The sequence below is a fragment of the Hemicordylus capensis genome, chromosome 2, assembly GCF_027244095.1.
Source record: "Hemicordylus capensis ecotype Gifberg chromosome 2, rHemCap1.1.pri, whole genome shotgun sequence".
NCBI lineage: Eukaryota > Metazoa > Chordata > Lepidosauria > Squamata > Cordylidae > Hemicordylus > Hemicordylus capensis.
Window position 1 is genome coordinate 107,403,956 of NC_069658.1, and position 14,244 is coordinate 107,418,199.

At 43.8% G+C, this 14,244-nt stretch overlaps 1 protein-coding gene across 2 annotated transcripts in view; it reads right to left on the bottom strand.

Annotated features, from left to right (window-relative positions):
• The window catches only part of TJP2 (tight junction protein 2), a 99,527-nt gene extending 91,328 nt beyond the window's left edge, over positions 1 to 8,199 (bottom strand). For both annotated transcript variants that reach the window (XM_053296787.1, XM_053296788.1), the window contains exon 1: positions 7,841 to 8,199. The gene's annotated coding sequence lies outside the window, so the exon portion shown is untranslated. The remainder of the gene's footprint in view (positions 1 to 7,840) is intronic.
• Between the last annotated feature and the right edge of the window lie 6,045 nt (positions 8,200 to 14,244).

A 14,244-nucleotide genomic window follows, 5' to 3' on the forward strand; every position in this document is an offset into this window, starting at 1 on the left:
ATTTCAGAAGGGCGGTATAAAACTGAATAAACAATAAATAATAAATAAATATCCTCCAGATTTCTGGGTAGTGCCCAGATTTTAAGCAAGTAACCCGGATTGCTTAGCCTGCCCAAATTTGCCCAGATTCCCAGCTGTCATTAAAACAAAACAAAACATAAAACTAAGCTCTTTCCTTGTAGAAAGAGTTATGGAGCAAAATGTGCAGTCACTATTGTGCTCAACCGCTGGACTTTGAATAAGGCAGGTAAATGGTCAGGTAAAGATATCCTCCCCAACTACTGGAGGGCAATACAGTCTACAATGCAAGTACAAGTCATCTGGACAGCACATCAACTAATTTGCATAACATGCAAATTAGGGTACCCAGATTTGGAGAGCTTGAATATGACAACCCTAACCGCACAACAAAAAGCAGACTCCTCCATACAAAACAATACTGTAGGAATTGCTTCCAGTAAGGAGAAAGTGTTTGGTCAGAGCATTAAGAACAAACAAACAAACCCAGGAAAAACACAGCCTCTCATGGCTGTGCCACATTCAGCCTTCCTTAAGGAAAACAAGTGCAACACATTCAGAATTGTTTATAAAGAAAGGCAAGAAATCACCTAGGATTAAGGAAGTTACGTCCTCAAGCAGGCCATGAGGATCGGGATCCCTCCTCCCCATTCCTTTATTTATAGAAAAACTCTTTGACTGTTGCATAGCCTGAACATCCATATGTTCCCAGAGATTCTCAGAATCAGCTTATACAAAGTTGCACCAGGGTACTGCAAGTCAAATCTGTTTGCTATTAGAAAGAGAGTGCCGATGAAGCAGATGCTGGAATGAGGAGCCAGCAGTAGCCAAATGGAACGTGTACACTCAGCATACCCACCTAATGGTCACAGGCAAGAGACTGTCTCACTGCTTGCACTAGCAGCATTTGCTGATTGTGGCTAGCTAAAGTTGAGGCTTCTGTTCAAGACATCAGCAAAGAGCATACTAGAACCCATGTCAATAGGACAAACTTTCTATCAGCTAGTTCTGCACCAAGAATTTTCTGAAGCCAAAATGTGGCCGTAGGTCTTCAGGTTATACAGAAATGAATGAGGAAAGAAAGCAGTATGCGGCTGTACTCAATGGACACCTGCAAACACCTGGAATTCAGGGGTATAGCTACAATTAACAAGGAGGGACAAATGTCACTGGGCCCCAAGAGGGGGTGGGGGAGAGCTGAGTGACAGCTTGCTCTTTGCTTCCCCCCTCATGCCACTCTGAAGAAGAAGGTGGAGGGACAGAGACCCATCTTCATTTTTTGCCCCAGAGCTCACTCAAACCTTGCTATGTCCCTGCTGGAGTTATTTGAGCAGGAGCCTATGGAAGCAGAGGATCTTGATTGGCTGAGAAAGCCACAACCTCCAGCCTTTAATAGGTCCTTCAGAAGAGAAAGAGGGTGGTCCCCTTGTGGCTGGCCAGGACTGAACAGAGACAAAGGCTAGCAGAGAGCAAAAAGGGGGAGAGAGGCCCAAGAACCTTGGAGGCTTGCCATAGAAAATGAAATAGACTGGAAGGGGAAAGGCAGAAGAGACGAAGAACACATGGCATAGATCTATCTGAACAAACTGTACCGCCCCTGGGATAGGATGGTGTGAGGTGTTAGCCTCCTAAAGCTGAAGGTGTATATGTAACAAGAGAAAGTTAAAACATGTATATGGGTTGATAGTATCACCCTCCATTATAGAGTAGATTGCAAACTAAACAGGTCATATGACACTTGTGAAACTTTAACAAATCTCAGTGCCCTTAATGCAAGTGATCTATTGTGTCTTCTCAGGTACAAAATTCAGCACTTTTACTGGAAAATATCCCTGAACAAAAAGTCTAACAATTTAAACCGTGAGGACAGTAAACTACTACTGAGGAAAATACAATGTGTATTGTACAAATTCATGAATACACGCAACTGATACATCTGTCAAGGCTCGCAGAAATGTTATTTAGAGAAGTGAACACGGACGGTCAGTTCACACTGGGGCCTAGCATATAGGCTCTATATGCAATTGGGCACAGAAGTGAATCTTTGGCTTGTTCGGCTGGCTCCATACCTGGCCAGGTTCATACTTAACAGTCTATTCACAGTAAGAAGAGCATGTGGGGTGTGTGGAAGATTTACTGCTGTGCCCATCACATTCACAACCTGCATACTATGAACTGGCCTACAGCATTAGCAAATCCTTACTAGAAAAACCTTGTTGCATAATGACTTCAGAATAAGAATCAAGAGTATCTGAAGCCATTTTAAAGTGTATAATGCTCTCCTAAACCATACGTTTGACAGAGCAAATAGTTCTGAAAGCGTGACAAATATCTCTCTCACACCTATCATGGTCATATTTGTGTCAGGTTTCTTCTTGCCTCCAATTATGATACAGATTTTGTCCTGCAGTGTAAAGAAAATGAACGACAGCTCCAAGATATCTAACCTCCCTCCCATTTGTGTCTATGGTTTAAAGGAATTTCCTCCTAAAACATACATGGAAGCCCCTCTCTCTGCTTTGTCATCTACATTTTCCCAAAACCATTCTGTTACTCTTTCCAATACCACATTAGAAAGATATTGTTGGCTACTCTGACTGTTATGACTCATGACAAACTATGGAACAAGAGTGGTGCAGAGCAAGTGCTAGGACAATGGACAATTTAAGATCTATCCAAATGAATAAAAATTTTCAGTGACAGAGAAAGAAGCCTGATAGTAACCACCTAACAAACATACAAAGCTGCCTTCAATTGAATGCAGCTTCAAACCTTTGGCTTGTCTCTTTTGGGGTGGGGTGGGAGTTGTCTACTCCCAAATGGCAGCTGCTCACCCTCAAGCTGAGACCTTTTTAATTGGAAATAGCTGAACCTTGGACTATTCATATGTATGTACTATGGCCCCTCCCCTTCTGAAGATCCTAATATTCTAAGGGCTGCTAAACTTCTAGGATATTAATAACAGGTGAGATAGTTCAGAGATTAACAGAAGAAAGAAGGCTGGAGTTAAACCAACTTGGATTTGGGGATGGATCTCCCCAACTAGAACATGCCTGTTAAACAACAAAAGAGAACTTTGAGTTATTAAGTAGTGAAGGATTCTCAAATGGGCACCCACTAATCAGGAGTCACCCCCATCCAACTCCAGCTATGGGTGGCTAGTTGCACATTCAGAGGCACATCAAACTGAAAGTAGTGTCCCTGAAAGTAATCAAATGTAAATAAGATACCATATTTACCCAGATAGAAGGTGATCCTGAATTTATGACGACCCCCTTAAAAAGAGAGGGTAAATACAAGTTATACCTGTATTTAACCAGTTATACCTGTATTTAACCTCTCTTTTTAAGGGGGTCGTCAATACAGGTATAAATACAAGTTATACCTGTTTTTACCCAAAAGGAACAGCAATCTGAATTTAAGACAATGCTCTTTGTCCACCAATTTCTAACCTAAAAGAACTTGGAAAAAACCTAGTCTTGGATTCAGGTAAATTAATACAGTAACCACCTGTGGTTCCCAATCCAGAACTTAGACATACAAGGAAACCTACATGCAAATTTCCTTGTCTGGATCATAGCAGCTGTTGCTTATGAATCAGGCACTACCACAACTTTAGCACTTTGAAGTTCAGTTGGTGAGGAAGGATCAGCACTTAATTAATTTCTTCCTAAACATATTAATGCCCCTGTCTCACTCTAGGAGGTCATCAACTACAAGTCAAGCACTGTGGTGTAGTGGTTAGAGTGCTGGACTAGGACCAGGGAGACCTGAGTTCAAATCCCCATTCAACCATGATACTTGCTGGGTGACTCTGGGCCAGTCACTTCTCTCTCAGCCTAACCTACTTCACAGGGTTGTTGTGAGGAGAAACTTAAGCATGTAGTACACCGCCCTGGGCTCCTTGGAAGAAGAGCAGGATATAAAATAATAATAATTAATGCATGGTGCCCAAGATGATGTAGATGCTATATTGATGTAGCACCAAAGTTAACAGGTGTTCATATTGCCAAAAGAGGGTGTCACCCTAAAACCAAACTGGTTTGTTGCAGCACTAGTAGAGATGTGAAGGCCCAGAAAAAAACCTAGACAAATTCTGAAGGGGAAAAAATTGCTTTCCCATCTTTTACCTCCAAGGCCAGAGACCAACAATTTAAACAGTTTGGAAAAACTGGGGGTGTGGGGAGACCCTCATGAAATATTTTCTCTCTGAGAAAGATGCATGAAATGCTTTACAAGGCATGGTTTTAACATTTTTTTATCACTTCCTGCCAATTGCACTTTCAACATACTAACAACTATGTAATTATCTAATATTCTTCATTGTCTTTAAGACAGACAATGACAAATACTAGATAATTACAATTCTAATTCTGTATAATATAGGGCTGGTTCAGACAAGGTGCCAGCTGCACATGCAATAAAGATGGGAGTGCATCCACCTTGATGGGAGGACGTCCCAATGCATTCTCAGGGCATCCCTTACATTGCATGAGGGGGCCCAATACTTGTTTAAGCAAGATTTCCCAAATGTCCTTCTCGCACATGCGTATACACACACACACACACACACACACACACACACACGGTGGGGGGGGGGAGTGAACTCCCATGCCTACAACAATTCCAGAAATTTTACAGCTCTAAGCATGGAGCTTTCAGAGGCAACAGCTTTCTCTATCAGTTGCATTAAGGAAACTGGGAAGAGGGTGCAGATGTTTTTTGGTTTTTCTTGGTACCGGGTTAAGAATATAGGAAGTGCCATACAGGATCAGAGCAAAGGTCCCCCTAGCCAACCTCCTGTTTCCCACTGTAGCCAACCTGTCACTTCCATGAGGTCCACAAGCAAAAGGCATCAAGGCAACAGGCCTCCAACAACTAGTATCCATTGGCATACTGAACAGTTGACTTGGCAACATTAGTTTATATTTTGTTTAGGGGTTGTTTGTTTTTGTACTTTTTTCTCCTTGAGGAAAATAAGCCTTCACTAGAATCTTCTACCAGGATTCATTTGCCCCACTTACTTATTTCAGACTATCCTTTAAAAGCTTCAAGACAGTTCAACAAAGTTCAGCACATTTGGGGATTAAAAGGCTGTCTGCAATTATCCAATATGTAGGGTAGGAATGGCAGAGTCACTACATTTACTTTGTTTCAACTAATCTTGAAGCTGCCTGCCAGAACAGAACAAGGGGGAAACAAAAAACAAAAACCACCAGAAAGTCAGGGCGGGGAGGAAGAAGAGGAAAAACACAAAGGAGGCCTTAGATATTAGCTTGTCCATTGTTTCTGGATATACACTGTATCTAGGGTTTTGAATGTTACCAGTCACTGAAGCTACATGTTTTCTATAATTTGGATATGATTGGCAAACCCAATATCTGTTGTTCTTCTGTAGCACCATCATTAACAAATAACATGCATGTCAAACCTATGCTACTTTTCCAGGGTATTATAAAGCAAAATACACACATTAAGAAGACTCCAATACTTTCTTATGTTATAAACAGGAACATTTAGGTTTTTAAAATTCTGTTTCAGAGCTTGTCTTCCCTTCCCTACTCACAAGATAGTTACACGCCCTGCACCAGATGCATGCACAATACTACTTCTTAAAGCACTCTGCTAACAGAGAGCTCACTGCTAATGTGCTAGGTTTTTGTTTTTTGTTTTTGCATTTCTATAGAACTATGTGCATGTCTAACTAGGGTGAGTTGCCTGCACTTTCACCCAGATCACAGCCTCAGCCGGACACACGAAAAGTGGCGCCTTCCAAGGAAACAAGACCTGCTAGTTATATCACAGCCATCTTCTAAAGTGGATTGATAGTATTTTAAAGGTGTGAAGCAGAGACTAAGTTATAAATCACCTAATGAGCTAAGAATTAAGCAGGAATTTGAACCCAATCTCTCTGTACTTTGCACGGTGAAGAAACTTCCATTGATCCTGAACATAGTTGCCAGTTCTGTTCCAAGCAGCACAATGGACCAAATCATACCAGTTTGTTACCAGTTTAATTGGCTATCAGTTTGTTTCCAGGCTCACTTCAAGAGGCTGGATTTCTACAGCTTCAAATGGCCTGGGGCAGCTTTAAATGCCTCAGGAACTATCTCCTGGCCAAGAATTCAACTGGCCAAGGAATGACCCTGGCCAAGTACTCAGCAACTCATCCGAGTCCCTTATCCCTGTCCCCCCCCCCCCACAGATGTGTGCAGCTGCTAGAGATGAGAGATAGATACTTTTTCATTGGGGTGCTCAGAACATGGAACAGTCTCCCAACAAATATACACCTGGCTGCAATAGATGAAGTGCCAGGAGTATGGAACAGGAGACTGGCACCATATCCATTAGTGCCATCAGCTATAATACCATCCCCAAATGACAAGAGTTTCCCCCCACTCATACTGGATTCTCTATTGGAGCAAAAACTTGTACCTTTTTATTCCAGTTACAGCTTTCTTTGCTCCGCACAGAAATCTTTATGTATATACTTTAAACTTTGCCCTTTAAAACATTTGCATTTTTCCAAGGATGAAGGCAAGGGAAGAGGAAATAAAACCAGTTTCTTTTCACATATCAATTTTAATGAAGCGTCTACATGTAATATGTATTGGAGCTTAATAATGTTGATAGCCCATAAGAGCTTGCCTTGTCTATAAGGCCCTTGATTTGGGATAATGGTGTGCTGTTGGGGAGCTCTGTGGGTTGTTTTGTGCTGTTGCAATGCCATTTTGTGCTATGTTTTATTGCTTACTGTTTTCTATCTTAATTTGGTTGTAAGCCGCTTTGTATGTAATGCAAGCTGTAGAGAACGTACTTTGAACACACCCAAAGCAGTCCATCCGCCTCCTTATTTCCGTGTCTTCTAAAGCATGACTGGGATACATAGATTTTCTAAGCGCCTCTAAATTCCCATGGTTCCCTCTTCCCTCAATCCTCACCCTTCCCATTAAAAAAAAAAAGAAATACATTGTTCTGATTCACCAAAATACTATCTCTGCCGCCTACGGAGTATCACCAGCCTTCCTGAAAGTACTTAACATGGAAACAGAAACACATAGGCCCTTAATCCTGTTAAAGACACCCTCATCTGTAAATCAAACTGCTCGCAATCTCTCTCTACCTAGGTGAGAAGCATTACCAAGAAGGAAAGAGCGCCTCCTTCCTTCTGGGAGCTATTCCTGCTGCGGCCGTCGCCACGCCAGAACAAAGTACTACCGACGGCTAAAACAAGCCAAACACAGGAAGGGGAAGAGGGCAGGGCGGCACAGATGGGTGTAAACTGCATAATCCGGATTCAGATTTAAACTCCCTCCAAGATTAGCTTTGGGCAGCCCCATTATGGAGTTAGGGGCCAGATGTTCCGATCCAGATTAGAACTACTCGCGAAGCATGTCCGATGTGTTTCCTCCCCCCATGACGTTTTGGACTCGAGGATTAAAAGCCAGAAAGAAGATCCCACTACAACATATTTTCTGAAGTTGTTTGAAGAAATAGCCAAGATGTACTCTGAAAAACAGGGAATTCTCTCTCCCGCTTTCTCACACGTATACATACCCGCAGTTCCATGCTTATCAGTGCTCACACGCGCAAATCAAGTTCCAGCTTCCCCCACCTTTTTCCCACTTGGGGGCGGGAGGGTAAACTTCTAGGACAAGAGGATCGAGTATGACACCCCCCCGCCCGAAATATCTCCACCACCACCCCCTTTCACTCTTTTTCAAAAACTGTCAGGACCGCCGTCGTGTGCATGACAGTAAAGGAAGACGTTAAAAAGGAACAGCGAAACACCACCCGCACTCCCAACAGGTAAAATGCCTACCTGTAGATCCGAGCTAGAGATTCGCCCGGAAACTGGAGGATGAAATTGGAAAGAGCAGCAGCGCCCACAGATCTAATACAGACAGATCCGGGCCAGAGGGCTTGTTAGAGGCAGCAACAGCAGCCGCCCTGCCTTTCTTTTTCCACCTCTGCGAACTGTCCTGACCAGGGAGGAGCAGGCTGGGATATCTCGGGAAAGGGTGTGTTGCCTGCTGCCGCCGCCGCCACCACCGCAAACTTTTCTGTTTCTTTTTTTTTCTTTTTTCTTTTTTGTTTTCCCTTTTCTGAGTCAGGCGATTTCCTGTTTCAAAGGAGCAAGGGAGGGGGGGGAGTTGGGGGAGGTGTTTCATCCCGGGCAGTGATGCTATCAGGTTGCTGCAGGCAGGTGAGCACACAGAGTTACACCCCGCGGGGGCCCATGCAGAAAGGAAAGGGCAGACTAGCACTTTGGAACTCGCCATAGACTGCAGGTAAACAACTTCCAGCGCCTAGGAGGCACCTGCTCGGAGAAAGCGGGCAAGCAGGCAGGCACACGCACATATACGCAGTAGCAGCAGGAGCCACCCACCTCCTCTTTTCAGGATTATCTCAGAGAACAAGGGCACAGAAAACAGGGGAAAGGACCGTCTATTTATCACTGGAGATGATGTTTGTGTCTTATACTGGCACTGTAGTGCCAATAGAGCCATCTGATCCTATAGGGTTGCGGCTGATGGGGCATTAACGTAACCCTCTCTGACCAAGACCTCTGACTTTTCTGCCTTTCCAGTCTACCGGCAGATATGTTGATTCGCCACTGTCGTTCGGGTTCTTATGGAGAAATGAATACACTTCCTGCACAGCCTGGCGATTGGTCCCCGAAGGCGAGCTTTCACCTAGCTAGCACAGCAACAGGCGGTTTCCCGCCCTTTCCCCTCTCTATCCACAGCACCCACATGACTGATTGGCGAGTGGAACAGGAAATACCGGTTCAGAGCCTTGGTACAATAGGTGCGAGGAGGGGAAGCCCGTCGCTCGCTACGCTCACGGCTGCGTCACCGAGCTGCAGTATCTATTGTTTAGCTTCTGAACCAGTCACTGTTATAAGCTGAAACTCCATGTCTTGGGAATGGCTTGGCCAACTCCTAGAGAAAGAAACATACAGAGTTTTTATCTGTTTTGAAATGTGTGTAAGTGGATACTCACTTTCAAACATACTGTAATAACATTTAAGTCACTTCTCATGTAAGTGTTTAAAGTTCAGCACTTCCGTTTGCTGAATGTTAAATAGGCCATTTAAAATATTTGTGAACATGATTGATTCGTTGGTTGGTTGATTGATTGATTCATTCAGACAACCCTCCACATCTGATACTTGTTTCCTAAATTGGAAAGGGTTGGAAACCCAGAAGTATGAATCTAACAGCATAAGCACCAATCACCAGCATGTATTGCTAGAGGAAAAGTTTATTCATACTCTAGCTTGTCCTGTACATGTTGGCTGACGTGTTCCACAACGTGACATGCAGGGCCAGATTATGACATGCTGAGGCCCTAAGCTATGTCAAGCTTAAAAGGCCCCATACCGATAGCATTACAAGGAAGGACTATTCTAACAAAGACAATGAAAATAGAAATAATGAAGTCAAAAGTTCAATATGTTTTCTAGCCTTAGAGACTGAAAATTATTCTTGATTCCAGGATCATGTGGTTCTGTCAGAAAAACATGTTAAAAAACAAACAAACTCCAATATCAGATCAAAACTGATCTCAGGACTATGAGATCCCAGAATCAAAGTAATACTGAATCAAATTTCTTATTCAGGATCAGACTTTCAATAAACCAAGCCCTGGTGTAATGACATTTTGATATTATGTATAGTTATTTCTGCACAGATTAATAAACTGAATATGATAATTGTGCAGCCATATAAGTGTATTTTTGTCTAACAATAATGTTTTTAAAGAGTATTTTCTTTCTCCTTTATTTTTCAACCAGTTGTGTAAAACTTGAAATTTAGTGCCCCCCCTTTTTATTCAGAGGCCCCTCATAATGTGCGGCCTTAAGCTGTATCTTACTCAGCTTGTGCCTAAATCCAGCACTGGTTACATGCACAATGTTATAACATTGTTTTCACACACAGTTGTGCAAGAGCACTCTTGTTCAAGTGTAAACATTGCACAAATGAAGTAGCACAATAGTACAGCCATTGGAAATAATGCTCTTGCTCAACTGTGTGAATGCAGCGTTACAAACACACAAGTGAAGTTGTGCAGTGTGTCAGCCAATCAATCCATGCAAGAGAAAAAAAGCAAATTGAAAAATAAGCCTCCCTGTCAGGAAGTCCTGTGAATTGACTATAGTTACTAGTCCACAAACCATTTACACAACAAACGAATCAGATACTATATGGAAATAAGGCGGGGGCGGGTGGGTGGAAAGAAATGGAGTGCTCAGCAGGGCTGGACTGGGGGTACTGAGAGGGCAGTGGAATGTATGTGGGGAGGCTGTCGGGTTTTGAGCAGAATGGGTGCTTAAGGGTGGGAGTATTCACTGCTGCCGAGTGCGATGGGGTGCAGGGGCACCCCATGGGTGGAGCACACCGGAAATATGCCCTGTTGCCCTGTGGGCCAGTCCAAGCCTGCCCAGACAACCCAGGTGCTGCTGACCACGGTAGGGATGGGTGGGGAAAAAGAAACTGCTGCTATGCAGAGGCGTATTTAGGGAAAATAGCGCCTAGGGCAAGCACTGAAATTGCACCCGCTGTCCAAACATCTTACACCCATTTTTCAGATAACTTTACCATAATATCAGCTGAAAAATACAAGTCAAGCTCGTTATTTCAAAAACTATTTAGCAGTGGACTTAGCCAGACCAAAAAATGCTGGAAAACTAAAAATTTCAGTATGCTGGGGCTCATGAAATACCCAAATACTATGTGGAGGTGTACTTGGAAAACTAAACAGAAGTGCCTGTCTAATTCTCGGCTGTGCATTGTAGCATCACTATTACATACGTTTTAAAAATAAGTGGAGAATTTGTCTTTTCCCAGATACTCTGAAAATAATTAAAGGATATTCAGAGTCAGAAAGACAGTTAAAATGAGAGAAAGAGAGCAAGAACTCCCAGTGGGCCTTCATACTCAGGATTTCACACTGATTCAAAGACAAACTCACCATTAATAGCCATATTATTAAGACATCACATTTAACTCACTTATCACAAGAAGCAAAGTAAGAGCAAATGAATACAATCCTAGCTCATAAGCTTTGGCTCAGTATTCACAAGTCCTGATTCTCTGTACATAGTGCCAATCTGAATATGTGTACAGTGACTTATATTATATATATATATTAAAAAATTACCTGTAGCCCCTTCAGGGGGGCTTCCTAAAGGCCGTGGGGGGTCTGCAAAGGTCCCCCCTCCCCCAATGGCCTCTAGGGCCTTGCAGGGACCATTTGAGCATGTGCGGTGGCCATTTTGAAAAATAATTTTTGTTTTTAAAAAATGGCCGCTGAAAACAAAACGGCCACCGTGCATGCTCAAATGGCCTCTGAGAGGCCTGGCATGGCCTAGGGCCTCACAGAGGCCATTTGAGCATACGTGGTGGCCATTTTGTTTTTGGCAGCCATTTAAAAATTTCTAATTTTAAAAAATGGTGCCCCCCGCTTCAAGTGGCACCTGGGGCATGTGCCCTGCCTGCTGCCATGCCTAGATAGTGCGGGCCTAGCAGGCAGCAGAAAGGGCAGTGCAGCCTCCCTCTCTGGGCCTGCCTGCTGGCCAAATGTCAGGTCAGCCCGCGCTGGGGCTAAATGAAGCCTCTTTGCGCCTGCACAGAGAGGCAAGAAGAACAGCCAAGCAGGCGGTGGAGAGGGCAGTGCAGTCTCTTTCTCCATGCTGCTTACCTGCCATTTGGCTGGCAGTGGCAGCCGGGGCGGGGGAGAAAGCGGCGGCGGCCAGGGGAACTAGAGGCGCAGATGCTCTGCACTCAGCTCAGCTAGTTGACAATATTTCATCAGGTAAGTACAGCAGAGCAGACAAGACCATCAGTAGAAATAACTTCATTATGATTGTTGACATGTACAAGTAAGGAATAGTAGGGGAATGGTGCATGTCCAATTGGACATGCATTCTCTCCCCAGCTGGAATGCCCTCTCTTTAAAATATGGCTAGAGGGTTAAAGCCACCCCTGTTGCTTGTTGGGACAGAAAGTTAGGTATGTCACTGCATATTTACAGCTAGAGATATGCTACAAATATTTCACTTTACTGACCAATACATGGTCCCCAAAACATGACATTAGATACTGATTTGTGTACATCAGTTCTAACACTCCTGATGTGTAAATCTACTAGTAGGGATGTGTACAAATTGTTCCAGTAGGGAGGGTAGTTATATCTTTAAGCACTAGTAAAGCCAGTCCTTAAGCCATGACTTGACTAGCAAGCCAGAGGTTGCCAGTTCGAATCCCCACTGGTATGTTTCCCAGATTATGGGAAATGCCTATATTGGGCAGCAGCGAATGGGAAGATGCTGAAAGGCATCATCTCATACTGTGCAGGAAATGGCAATGGTAAACCCCTCCTGTATTCTACCCAAGACAACCACAGTGCTCTGGGGTCACCAGGAGTCGACACCAACTCGACAGTACACTTTACCTTTAAAGCCAGTCCTTACCTGCTCCTCTGCCGCCCTACTGCAATTCCTGGTGTGGTGCTGTGCAGTTCGGCAGTCTGCGTGTGGATGCATCCATGTGCAGTGCAGTGGCTGGATGCACATGGCCACTGCGCATGTGTGGTGGCCATGTGCATCCCGCTGCTGTGTGCAGTCTGCTAGGTGCAGCATTGCAGCCATGCATGGACTTCTGAGTGGCACAGTGCTACACAAGGAAATGCAGTGGGGCAGCAAAGGAGCAAGTATGGACCAGCTTTACTCATGCTTAAAAGTATTGCTCCCTGCCCCTCCAAAGTGATTCAATGTGTCCTACTGGACACACCAAATTGATTTGTGCACATCCCTATCTACTACTACTACTGTGAGCCAGCGTGGTGTAGTGGTTAGAGTGTTGGACTAGGACCAGGGAGACCTGAGTTCAAATCCCCATTCAGCCATGATACTAGCTGGGTGACTCTGGGCCAGTCACTTCTCTCTCAGCCTAGCCTACTTCACAGGGTTGTTGTGAAAGAGAAACTTAAGTATGTAGTACTCTGGGCTCCTTGGAGGAAGAGCGGGATATAATAATAATAATAATAATAATAATAGCCCTTTACAGAACAGATTAACAGATCAGGGTGTTTTTGTTTTGCACACTGTGAGGCAACTTAAGTCACTCCATAGTAATCCATGTGATTCAGGCTTTTGTGAAAACATAAACATTTATTTATTATTTCTCTGTGTAAACTGCCCTGAGCCATTTTTGGAAGGGTAGTATAGAAATCGAATAAATAAATAATAACAGCATGCCTCTGCTCCACATCACCAATCTTCTTCTACAGCTGACCTGTCAGATAAAAGATGTGTCCAGACTAGTCTGTGCTGGGATGTTTTTGATTGTGGAAATTAAGACCCTGATGGGCTGAGCTGTTGTGGAATATTCACAAACATTGCCTCCTAAGAAAAATATTTTTGTGACATTTCAGCACTAAGAAAAGGACGAGTGGCTGGGAATCACACACATGTGCATAAGAAGAGAAAGATGTTTGATGGTGAGGTAGGGAGATGGAGGACTGGAAAGTTTGCTGGAAGAGGTAGGGAAGCTAAGGTGCAGAGAGACCAGAATCAAGATGGCACATAGCAGGCCCTATACAGAGAAAGCATAATTGAAGAAGAGCAGGCAGGCATGAGCCAGCAGTCTGAGCAGGCAAGAGTTTATTAGAAGGGGCCAATGAATGGGAGTGGCTGTAGAAAACACAGAGAGAGCCTAAAGCCAGAGAAGCATATGCAGTCAGCAGGAAGAAAGGGCAGAGAGAAAAGTGTACTGAGCAGGCAAGGAAGCTTACAGCATCAGGGTGGTTAAAGGAAGCGATAGAGTACACAGAGACAACACACGCTAGAAAGAACATTATTGAGAAAACCATGAGGAGCAGAGGCATGGAGAGTTTGGAGACCAAGTAAGAGGTGGCCAATGAGACATTCTGGCTGAATAGAATCTCACTGGCATGGCTATGAACCATTCACAAGAAAAAGCAACCAGGCAAGCTGCAGAACTGTGTGAGTCAGATCTCCACCTTGAGGCTCCTGTACCTTTAGAGGAATGTTGTCAGGTGTGGCTTTCCCCATCTTTGCAGTACAATGCTGGGAAAATCTAAATTTAGTGAAATTCTCCCTGCTATGTAATTATCAATGACACAGAGGCTCAGAGTCTGGGAACCCTAAGGAAGTCCTAAGACGCAGTCTGTTACATTTCACACAAATCTGAACCAACG